Here is a 13,370-nt window from a genome sequence, read left to right on the forward strand (position 1 = left end):
TTGTGTCTCTTATATTTAATTCCGATGCTATTTCTGTGTTTCATCGTCAATGGGAAGGTCCAATGGAAACAGTAAACCTGCAGAGGTCCATCGGAATGTGAAACTGGTGACACAGGAAACGCTCAAAACATAGACAGTAGGAAGACTCAGTCTTCCTGTACCTAAGTCGCCATTGTGTCTCTTATATTTAATTTCGATGCAATTTGTGTGTTTCATCGCCAATGGGATGGTCCAGGGGATACAGTAAACCTGCAGATATGCATCGGAATGTAAAACTGGTGACACAGGAATCGCTCAAAACATAGACAGTAGGAAGACTCAGTCTTCTTATACTTAAGTCGGCATTGTGTCTCTTATATTTATTTCCGATGCAATTTCTGTGATTCATTGTTAATGGGAAGGTCCAAGGGATACAGTAAACCGGCAGAGGTGCATTCGAATGTAAAACTAATGACACAGGAAACGCTCAAAACATAGACCGTAAGAAGACTCAATTTTCTTGTGCTTAAGTCGGCGTTGTGTGTCTTATAGTTAATTCCGATGCAATTTCTGTGTTTCATCGTCAATGGGAAGGTCCAATGGATACGGTAAACTTGCAGAGGCACATCGGAATCTAAAACTGGTGACACAGGAAACGCTCAAAAAATAGACAGTCGGAAGACTCAGTCTTCCAGTACTTAAGTCGGCATTGTGTCTCTTATATTTAATTCCGATGCAATTTCTGTGTTATAACGTCAATGGGAAGGTCCAAGGGATACAGTAAACTTGAAGAGGTGCATCGGAATGTAAAACTAGTGAGACAGGAAACGCTCAAAACATAGACAGTAGGAAGCCTCGGTCTTCCTGTACTTAAGTCGGCATTGTGTCTCTTATATTTAATTCCGGTGCAATTTCTGTGTTTCATCGTCAATGGGAAGGTCCAAGGGATACTGTAAACCTGCAGAGGTGCATCGGAATGTAAAATTGGTGACACAGGAAACGCTCAAAACATAGACCGTAAAAAGACTCAGTCATCCTGTACTTAAGTCGGCATTGTGAGTCTTATATTTATTTCCAATGAAATATCTGTGTTTAATCGTGAATGGGAAGGTCCAACGGATATAGTAAACCTGCAGAGGTGCATCGGAAAGTAAAACTGATGACACAGGAAACGCTCAAAACATAGAGAGTAGGAAGACTTAGTCTTCCTGTACTTAAGTCGGCATTTTGTCTCTTATATTTAATTCCGATGCAATTTCTGTGTTTCATCGTCACTGTTAAGGTCCAAGGGATACAGTAAACCTGTAGAGGTGCATCGGAATGTAAAACTGGTGACACAGGAAACGCTCAAATTATAGACAGTAGGAAGACTCAGTCTTCCTGTACTTAAGTCGGCATTGTGTCTCTTATATTTAATTCCGATACAATTTCTGTGTTTCATTGTCAATGGGAAGCTCCAAGGGATACAGTAAACCTGCAGATGTGAATCAGAATGTAAAACTGGTGACACAGGAAACGCACAAAACATAGACAGTAGGAAGACTCAGTCTTCCTGTACTTAAGTCGGCATTGTGTCTCTGATATTTAATTCCGATGCAATTTCTGTGTTTCATCGTCAATGGGAAGGTCCCAGGGATACAGTAATCCTGCAGAGGTGCATCGGAATGTAAAACTGGTGACACAGGAAACGCTCAAAACATAGACAGTAGGAAGACTCAGTCTTCCTGTACTTTAGTCGGCATTGTGTCTCTTATATTTAATTCCGATCCTATTTCGGTCTTTCATCGTCGCTGTGATGGTCCAAGGGATACAGTAAACCTGCAGAGGTGCATCGGTATGTAAAACTGGTGACACAGGATACGCTCAAAACATAGACAGTAGGAAGACTCAGTCTTCCTGTACTTAAGTCGGCATTGTGTCTCCTACATTTAATTACGGTGCGATTTCTGTGTTTCATCGACAATGGGAAGGTCCAAGGGATACAGTAAACCGGCAGAGGTGCATCGGAATAAAAACTAATGACACAGGAAACGCTCAACACATAGACCGTAAGAAGACTCAGTTTTCTTGTGCTTAAGTCGGCGTTGTGTGTCTTATAGTTAATTCCGATGCAATTTCTGTGTTTCATCGTCAATGGGAAGGTCCAATGGATACGGTAAACCTGCAGAGGGACATCGGAATCTAAAACTGGTGACACAGGCAACGCTGAAACATAGACAGTAGGAAGACTCAGTCTTCCTGTACTTAAGTCTGCATTGTGTCTCTTATATTTCATTCCGATGCAATTTCTGTGTTTCATCGTCAATGGGAAGGTCCAAGGGATACAGTAAACTTGCAGAGGTGCATCAGAATGTAAAACTGGTGACACAGGAAACGCTCAAAAAATAGACAGTAGGAAGACTCTGTCTTCCTGTACTTAAGTCGGCATTGTGTCTCTTATATTTAATTCCGATGCAATTTCTGTGTTTCATCGTCAATGGGAAGGTCCAAGGGATACAATAAACCTGCAGAGGTGCAACGGAATGTAAAAGTAGTGACACAGGAACCGCTCAAAACATAGACAGTAGGAAGACCCAGTCTTCCTGTACTTAAGTCGGCATTGAGTCTCTTATATTTAATTCCGATGCAATTTCTGTGATTCATCGTCAATGGGAAGGTCCACGGGATACAGTAAACCTGCAGAGGTGCATCGGAATGTAAAACTGGTGACACAGGAAACGCTCAAATCATAGACAGTAGGAAGACTCAGTCTTCCTGTACTTAAGTAGGCATTGTGTCTCTTATATTTATTTCCGCTGAAATTTCTGTGTTTCATCGTGAATGTAAAGATCCAAGGGATATAGTAAACAAGCAGAGGTGCATCGGAAAGTAAAACTGATGACACAGGAAACGCTCAAAGCATAGACAGTAGGAAGACTTAGTCTTCCTGTACATAAGTTGGCATTGTGTCTCTTATATTTAATTCCGATGCAATTTCTGTTTTCCATCGTGAATGGGAAGGTCCAAGCGATACAGTAAACCTGCAGAGGTGCATCGGAATGTAAAACTGATGACACAGGAAACGCTCAAATCATAGACAGTAGGAAGACTCAGTCTTCCTGTACTTAAGTCGGATTTGTGTCTCTTATATTTAATTCCGATGCAATTTCTGTGTTTCATCGTCAATGGGAAGGTCCAAGGGATACAGTAAACCTGCAGAGGTGCATCGGAATGTAAAACTGGTGACACAGGAAACGCTCAAAACGTAGACAGTAGGAAGACTCAGTCTTCCTGTATTTAAGTCGGCATTGTGTCTCTTGTATTTAATTCCGATGCGATTTCAATTGTATCATCGACAATGGGAAAGTCCAAGGGATATAGTAAACCGGCAGAGGTGCATCAGAATGTAAAACTGGTGACACAGGAACCGCTCAAAACATAGACCGTAAGAAGACTCAGTTTTCTTGTACTTAAGTCGGCGTTGTGTCTCTTATATTTAATTCCGATGCAATTTCTGTGTTTCATCGTCAATGGGAAGGTCCAAGGGATACAGTAAACCTGCAGAGGTCCATCGGAATGTAAAACTGGTGACACAGGAAACGCTCAAAACATAGACAGTAGGAAGACTCAGTCTTACAGTACTTAAGTCGGCATTGTGTCTCTTATATTTAATTCCGATGCAATTTCTGTGTTTCATCGTCAATGGGAAGGTCCAAGGGATACAGTAAACCTGCAAAGTTGCATCGGAATTTAAAACTAGTGACACAGGAAACGCTCAAAACATAGACAGTAGGAAGACTCAGTCTTTCTGTACTTATGTCGGCATTGTGTCTCTTATATTTAATTCCGATGCGATTTCTGTGTTTCATCGTCACTGTGAAGGTCCAAGGGATACAGTAAACCTGTAGAGGTGCATCGGTATGTAATACTGGTGACACAGGAAACGCTCAAAACATAGACAGTAGGAAGACTCAGTCTTCCTGTTCTTAAGTCCGCATTGTGTCTCTCATATTTAATTCCGATGCAATTTCTGTGTTTCATCGTCAATGGGAAGGTCCAAGGGATACAGTAAAGCTGCAGAGGTGCATCAGAATGTAAAACTGGTGACACAGGAAACGCTCAAAACATAGACAGTAGGAAGACTCAGTATTCCTGTAATTAAGTCGGCATTGTGTCTCCTATATTAATTAAGGTGCGATTTCTGTGTTTCATCGACAATGGGAAGGTCCAAGTGATACAGTAAACCGGCAGAGGTGCATCGGAATGTAAAACGGGTGACACAGGAGACGCTCAAAACATAGACCGTAAGAAGGCTCAGTTTTCTTGTGCTTAAGTCGGCGTTGTGTCTCTTATATTTAATTCCGATGCAATTTCTGTGTGTCATCGTCAATGGGAAGGTCCAATGGATACAGTAAACCTGCAGAGGCACATTGGAATGTAAAACTGATGACACAGGAAACGCTCAAAACATAGACAGTAGGAATACTCAGTCTTCCTGTACTTAAGTCGGCATTGTGTCTCTTATATTTAATACCTTTGCAATTTCTGTGTTTCATCGTCAATGGGAAGCTCAAAGGGATATAGTGAACCTGCAGAGGTGCATCAGAATGTAAAACAGGTGACACAGGAAACGCTCAAAATATAGACAGTAGGAAGACTCAGTCTTCCTGTACTTAAGTCGGCATTTTGTCTCTTATATTTAATTCCGATGCAATTTCTGTGTTTCTTCGTCAATGAGAGGGTCCAAGGGATACAATAAACCTGCAGAGGTGCATCGGAATGTAAAACTAGTGACGAAGGAAACGCTCAAAACATAGACAGTAGGAAGACTCAGTCTTCCTGTACTTAAGGCCGCATTGAGTCTCTTATATTTAATTCCGATGCAATTTCTGTGTTTCATCGTCAATGGGAAGGTGCAAGGGATACAGCAAACGTGCAGAGGTGCATCGGAAAGTAAAACTGGTGACACAGGAAATGCTCAAATCATAGACAGTAGGAAGACTCAGTCTTCCTGTACTTAAGTCGGCATTGTGCCTCTTAAATTTATTTCCGATGAAATTTCTGTGTTTCATCGTCAATGGGAAGGTCTAAGGGATACAGCAAACCTGCACAGGTGCATCGGAATGTAAAACTGATGACACAGGAAACGCTCAAAAACATAGACAGTAGGGAGACTTAGTCATCCTGTACTTAAGTCAGCATTGTGCCTCTTATTTTTAATTCCGATGCAATATCTGTGTTTCATCGTCAATGGGAAGGTCCAAGGGATACAATTAACCTGCAGAGGTGCATCGGAATGTAAAACTGGTGACACAGGAACCGCTCAAAACATAGACCGTAAGAAGACTCAGTTTTCTTGTACGTAAGTCGGCGTTGTGTCTCTTATATTTAATTCCGATGCAATTTCTGTGTTTCATCGTCAATGGGAAGGTCCAAGGGATACAGTAAACCTGCAGAGGTCCATCGGAATGTAAAACTGGTGACACAGGAAACGCTCAAAACATAGACAGTAGGAAGACTCAGTCTTCCTGTACTTAAGTCGGCATTGTGTCTCTTGTATTTAATTCCGATGCGATTTCAGTTGTATCATCGACAATGGGAAAGTCCAAGGGATATAGTAAACCGGCAGAGGTGCATCAGAATGTAAAACTGGTGACACAGGAACCGCTCAAAACATAGACCGTAAGAAGACTCAGTTTTCTTGTACTTAAGTCGGCGTTGTGTCTCTTATATTTAATTCCGATGCAATTTCTGTGTTTCATCGTCAATGGGAAGGTCCAAGGGATACAGTAAACCTGCAGAGGTCCATCGGAATGTAAAACTGGTGACACAGGAAACGCTCAAAACATAGACAGTAGGAAGACTCAGTCTTCCAGTACTTAAGTCGGCATTGTGTCTCTTATATTTAATTCCGATGCAATTTCTGTGTTTCATCGTCAATGGGAAGGTCCAAGGGATACAGTAAACCTGCAAAGTTGCATCGGAATTTAAAACTAGTGACACAGGAAACGCTCAAAACATAGACAGTAGGAAGACTCAGTCTTTCTGTACTTATGTCGGCATTGTGTCTCTTATATTTAATTCCGATGCGATTTCTGTGTTTCATCGTCACTGTGAAGGTCCAAGGGATACAGTAAACCTGTAGAGGTGCATCGGTATGTAATACTGGTGACACAGGAAACGCTCAAAACATAGACAGTAGGAAGACTCAGTCTTCCTGTTCTTAAGTCCGCATTGTGTATCTCATATTTAATTCCGATGCAATTTCTGTGTTTCATCGTCAATGGGAAGGTCCAAGGGATACAGTAAAGCTGCAGAGGTGCATCAGAATGTAAAACTGGTGACACAGGAAACGCTCTAAACATAGACAGTAGGAAGACTCAGTATTCCTGTAATTAAGTCGGCATTGTGTCTCCTATATTAATTAAGGTGCGATTTCTGTGTTTCATCGACAATGGGAAGGTCCAAGTGATACAGTAAACCGGCAGAGGTGCATCGGAATGTAAAACGGGTGACACAGGAGACGCTCAAAACATAGACCGTAAGAAGGCTCAGTTTTCTTGTGCTTAAGTCGGCGTTGTGTCTCTTATATTTAATTCCGATGCAATTTCTGTGTGTCATCGTCAATGGGAAGGTCCAATGGATACAGTAAACCTGCAGAGGCACATTGGAATGTAAAACTGATGACACAGGAAACGCTCAAAACATAGACAGTAGGAATACTCAGTCTTCCTGTACTTAAGTCGGCATTGTGTCTCTTATATTTAATACCTTTGCAATTTCTGTGTTTCATCGTCAATGGGAAGCTCAAAGGGATATAGTAAACCTGCAGAGGTGCATCAGAATGTAAAACAGGTGACACAGGAAACGCTCAAAAAATAGACAGTAGGAAGACTCAGTCTTCCTGTACTTAAGTCGGCATTTTGTCTCTTATATTTAATTCCGATGCAATTTCTGTGTTTCTTCGTCAATGAGAGGGTCCAAGGGATACAATAAACCTGCAGAGGTGCATCGGAATGTAAAACTAGTGACACAGGAAACGCTCAAAACATAGACAGTAGGAAGACTCAGTCTTCCTGTACTTAAGTCCGCATTGAGTCTCTTATATTTAATTCCGATGCAATTTCTGTGTTTCATCGTCAATGGGAAGGTGCAAGGGATACAGCAAACGTGCAGAGGTGCATCGGAAAGTAAAACTGGTGACACAGGAAACGCTCAAATCATAGACAGTAGGAAGACTCAGTCTTCCTGTACTTAAGTCGGCATTGTGCCTCTTAAATTTATTTCCGATGAAATTTCTGTGTTTCATCGTGAATGGGAAGGTCCAAGGGATATAGTAAACAAGCAGAGGTGCATCGGAAAGTAAAACTGATGACACAGGAAAAGCTCAAAACATAGACAGTAGGAAGACTCAGTCTTCCTGTACTTAAGTCAACATTGTGACTCTTATATTTAATTCCGATGCAATTTCTGTGTTTCATCGTCAATGGGAAGGTCTAAGGGATACAGCAAACCTGCACAGGTGCATCGGAATGTAAAACTGATGACACAGGAAACGCTCAAAAACATAGACAGTAGGGAGACTTAGTCATCCTGTACTTAAGTCAGCATTGTGCCTCTTATTTTTAATTCCGATGCAATATCTGTGTTTCATCGTCAATGGGAAGGTCCAAGGGATACAATTAACCTGCAGAGGTGCATCGGAATGTAAAACTGGTGACACAGGAACCGCTCAAAACATAGACCGTAAGAAGACTCAGTTTTCTTGTACGTAAGTCGGCGTTGTGTCTCTTATATTTAATTCCGATGCAATTGCTGTGTTTCATCGTCAATGGGAAGGTCCAAGGGATACAGTAAACCTGCAGAGGTCCATCGGAATGTAAAACTGGTGACACAGGAAACGCTCAAAACATAGACAGTAGGAAGACTCAGTCTTCTAGTACTTAAGTCGGCATTGTGTCTCTTATATTTAATTCCGATGCAATTTCTGTGTTTCATCGTCAATGGGAAGGTCCAAGGGATACAGTAAACCTGCAAAGTTGCATCGGAATTTAAAACTAGTGACACAGGAAACGCTCAAAACATAGACAGTAGGAAGACTCAGTCTTTCTGTACTTATGTCGGCATTGTGTCTCTTATATTTAATTCCGATGCGATTTCTGTGTTTCATCGTCACTGTGAAGGTCCAAGGGATACAGTAAACCTGTAGAGGTGCATCGGTATGTAATACTGGTGACACAGGAAACGCTCAAAACATAGACAGTAGGAAGACTCAGTCTTCCTGTTCTTAAGTCCGCATTGTGTCTCTCATATTTAATTCCGATGCAATTTCTGTGTTTCATCGTCAATGGGAAGGTCCAAGGGATACAGTAAAGCTGCAGAGGTGCATCAGAATGTAAAACTGGTGACACAGGAAACGCTCAAAACATAGACAGTAGGAAGACTCAGTATTCCTGTAATTAAGTCGGCATTGTGTCTCCTATATTAATTAAGCTGCGATTTCTGTGTTTCATCGACAATGGGAAGGTCCAAGTGATACAGTAAACCGGCAGAGGTGCATCGGAATGTAAAACGGGTGACACAGGGGACGCTCAAAACATAGACCGTAAGAAGGCTCAGTTTTCTTGTGCTTAAGTCGGCGTTGTGTCTCTTATATTTAATTCCGATGCAATTTCTGTGTGTCATCGTCAATGGGAAGGTCCAATGGATACAGTAAACCTGCAGAGGCACATTGGAATGTAAAACTGATGACACAGGAAACGCTCAAAACATAGACAGTAGGAATACTCAGTCTTCCTGTACTTAAGTCGGCATTGTGTGTCTTATATTTAATACCTTTGCAATATCTGTGTTTCATCGTCAATGGGAAGGTCAAAGGGATATAGTAAACCCGCAGAGGTGCATCAGAATGTAAAACAGGTGACACAGGAAACGCTCAAAAAATAGACAGTAGGAAGACTCAGTCTTCCTGTACTGAAGTCGGCATTTTGTCTCTTATATTTAATTCCGATGCAATTTCTGTGTTTCTTCGTCAATGAGAGGGTCCAAGGGATACAATTAACCTGCAGAGGTGCATCGGAATGTAAAACTAGTGACACAGGAAACGCTCAAAACATAGACAGTAGGAAGACTCAGTCTTCCTGTACTTAAGTCCGCATTGAGTCTCTTATATTTAATTCCGATGCAATTTCTGTGTTTCATCGTCAATGGGAAGGTGCAAGGGATACAGCAAACGTGCAGAGGTGCATCGGAAAGTAAAACTGGTGACACAGGAAACGCTCAAATCATAGACAGTAGGAAGACTCAGTCTTCCTGTACTTAAGTCGGCATTGTGCCTCTTAAATTTATTTCCGATGAAATTTCTGTGTTTCATCGTGAATGGGAAGGTCCAAGGGATATAGTAAACAAGCAGAGGTGCATCGGAAAGTAAAACTGATGACACAGGAAAAGCTCAAAACATAGACAGTAGGAAGACTCAGTCTTCCTGTACTTAAGTCAACATTGTGACTCTTATATTTAATTCCGATGCAATATCTGTGTTTCATCGTCAATGGGAAGGTCCAAGGGATACAATTAACCTGCAGAGGTGCATCGGAATGTAAAACTGGTGACACAGGAAACGGTCAAATCATAGACAGTACTAAGACTCAGTCTTCCTGTACTTAAGTCGGCATTGTGTCTCTTATATTTAATTCCGATGCAATTTCTGTGTTTCAACGTCAATGGGAAGTTCCAAGGGATACAGTAAACCTGCAGAGGTAAATCGGAATGTAAAACTGGTGACACAGGAAACGCTCAAAACTTAGACAGTAGGAAGACTCAGTCTTCCTGTACTTAAGGTGGCATTGTGTCTCTTATATTTAATTCCTATGCAATATCTGATTTTCATTGTCAATGGGAAGGTCCAAGGGATAAAGTAAACCTGCAGAGGTGCATCGGTATGTAAAACTGATGACACAGGAAACGCTCAAATCATAGACAGTAGGAAGACTCAGTCTTCCTGTACTTAAGTCGGCATTGTGTCTCTTATATTTAATTCCGATGCAATTTCTGTGTTGCATCGTCAATGGGAAGGTCCAAGGGATACAGTAAACCTGCAGAGGTAAATCGGAATGTAAAACTGGTGACACAGGAAACGCTCAAAACTTAGACAGTAGGAAGACTCAGTCTTCCTGTACTTAAGTCGGCATTGTGTCACTTGTATTTAATCCCGATGCAATTTCTGTGTTTCATCGTCAATGGGAAGGTCCAAGGGATACAGTAAACCTGCAGAGGTCCATCGGAATGTAAAACTGGTGACACAGGAAACGCTCAAAACATAGACAGTAGGAAGACTCAGTCTTCCTGTACTTAAATCGGCATTGTGTCTCTTATATTTATTTCCGATGAAATTTCTGTGTTTCATCGTGAATGGGAAGGTCCAAGGGATATAGTAAACAAGCAGAGGTGCATCGGAAAGTAAAACTGATGACACAGGAAACGCACTAAACATAGACAGTAGGAAGACTCAGTCTTCCTGTACTTAAGTCGGCATTTTGTCTCTTATATTTAATTCCGATGGAATTTCTGTGTTTCATCGTCACTGTGACTGTCCGAGGGATACAGTCAACCTGTAGAGGTGCATCGGAATGTAAAACTGGTGACACAGGAAACGCTCAAAACATAGGCAGTAGGAAGACTCAGTCTTCCTGTACTTACATCGGCATACTGTCTCTTATATTTATTTCCGATGAAATTTCTGTGTTTCATCGTCAATGGGAAGGTCCAAGGGATATAGTAAACCGGCAGAGGTGCATCGGAAAGTAAAACTGATGACACAGGACACGCTGAAAACATAGACAGTAGGGAGACTTAGTCATCCTGTACTTAAGTCAGCATTGTGCCTCTTATTTTTTATTCCGATGCAATTTCTGTGTTTCATCGTCAATGGGAAGGTCCAAGGGATACAATAAACCTGCAGAGGTGCATCGGAATGTAAAACTGGTGACACAGGAAACGCTCAAAACATAGACAGTACTAAGACTCAGTCTTCCTGTACTTAAGTCGCCACTGTGTCTCTTATATTTAATTCCGATGCAATTTCTGTGATTCATCGTCACTGTGAAGGTCCAAGGGATACAGTAAACCTGCAGAGGTGCATCGGAATGTAAAACTGATGACACAGGAAACGCTCAAATCATAGACAGTAGGAAGACTCAGTCTTCCTGTACTTAAGTCGGCATTGTGTCTCTTATATTTAATTCCGATGCAATTTCTGTGTTTCATCGTCAATGGGAAGGTCCAAGGGATACAGTAAACCTGCAGAGGTGCATCGGAATGTAAAACTCTTGACACAGGAAACGCTCAAACCGTAGACAGTAGGAAGACTCAGTCTTCCTGTACTTAAGTCGGCATTGTGTCTCTTGTATTTAATTCCGATGCGATTTCAGTGTTTCATCGACAATGTGAAAGTCCAAGGGATACAGTAAACCGGTAGAGGTGCATCGGAATGTAAAACTGGTGACACAGGAAACGCTCAAAACATTGACTGTAAGAAGACTGTTTTCTTGTACTTAAGTCGGCATTGTGTCTCTTATATTTAATTCCGATGCAATTTCTGTCTTTCATCGTCACTGTGAAGGTCTAAGGGATACAGTAAACCTGTAGAGGTGCATCGGAATGTAAAACTGGTGACACAGGAAACGCTCAAATTATAGACAGTAGGAAGACTCAGTCTTCCTGTACTGAAGTCGGCATTGTGTCTCTTATATTTAATTCCGATGCAATTTCTGTGTTTCATCGTCAATGGGAAGGTCCAAAGGATACAGTAAACCTGCAGAGGTGCATCAGAATGTAAAACTGGTGACACAGGAAACGCTCAAAACATAGACAGTAGGAAGACTCAGTCTTCCTGTACTTAAGTCGGCATTGTGTCTCTTACATTTAATATCGATGGAATTTCTGTGTTTCATCGTCAATGGTAGAGTCCAAGGGATACAGTAAACCTGCAGAGGTGCATCGGAATGTAAAACTAGTGACACAGGAAACGTTCAAATTATAGACAGTAGGAAGACTCAGTCTAACTGTACTTAAGTCGGCATTGTGTCTCTAATATTTAATTCCGATGCAATTACTGTGTTTCATCGTCAATGGGAAGTTCCAAGGGATACAGTAAACCTTCAGAGGTGCATCGGAATTTAAACCTGGTGACACAGGAAACGCTCAAAACATAGACCGTATGAAGACTCAGTTTTCATGTACTTAAGTCGGCGTTGTGTCTCTTATATATAAATCCTATGCAATATCTGATTTTCACCGTCAATGGGAAGGTCCAAGGGATACAGTAAACCTGCAGAGGTGCATCGGAATGTAAAACTGATGACACAGGAAACGCTCAAATCATAGACTGTAGGAAGACTCAGTCTTCCTGTACTTAAGTCGGCATTGTGTCTCTTATATTTAATTCGGATGCAATTTCTGTGTTTCATCGTCAATGGGAAGGTCCAAGGGATACAGTAAACCTGCAGAGGTGCATCGGAATGTAAAACTCTTGACACAGGAAACGCTCAAACCGTAGACAGTAGGAAGACTCAGTCTTCCTGTACTTAAGTCGGCATTGTGTCTCTTGTATTTAATTCCGATGCGATTTCAGTGTTTCTTCGACAATGGGAAAGTCCAAGGGATACAGCAAACCGGTAGAGGTGCATCGGAATGTAAAACTGGTGACACAGGAAACGCTCAAATTATAGACAGTAGGAGGACTCAGTCTTCCTGTACTTAAGTCCTCATTGTGTCTCTTATATTTAATTCCGATGCAATTTCTGTGTTTCATCCTCAATGGGAAGGTCCAAGGTATACAGTAAACCTGCAGAGGTCCATCGGAATGTAAAACTTGTGACACAGGAAACGCTCAAAACATAGACAGGAGGAAGACTCAGTCTTCCTGTACTTAAGTCGGCATTGTATCTCTTGTATTTAATTCCGATGCAAATTCTGTGTTTCATCGTCAATGGGAAGGTCCAAGGGATACAGTAAACCTGCAGAGGTCCATCGGAATGTAAAACTGGTGACACAGGAAACGCTCAAAACATAGACAGTAGGAAGACTCAGTCTTCCTGTACTTAAGTCGGCATTGTGTATCTTATATTTAATTTCGATGCAACTTGTGTGTTTCATCGCCAATGGGAAAGTCCAGGGGATACAGTAAACCTGCAGATGTGCATCGGAATGTAAAACTGGTGACACAGGAAACGCTCAAAATATAGACAGTAGGAAGACTCAGTCTTCCTGCACTTAAATCGGCATTGTGTCTCTTATATTTATTTCCGATGAAATTTCTGTGTTTCATCGTGAATGGGAAGGTCCAAGGGATATAGTAAACAAGCAGAGGTGCATCGGAAAGTAAAACTGATGACACAGGAATCGCACAAAAC

This window comes from Schistocerca nitens, chromosome 4 (assembly GCF_023898315.1).
Source record: "Schistocerca nitens isolate TAMUIC-IGC-003100 chromosome 4, iqSchNite1.1, whole genome shotgun sequence".
NCBI lineage: Eukaryota > Metazoa > Arthropoda > Insecta > Orthoptera > Acrididae > Schistocerca > Schistocerca nitens.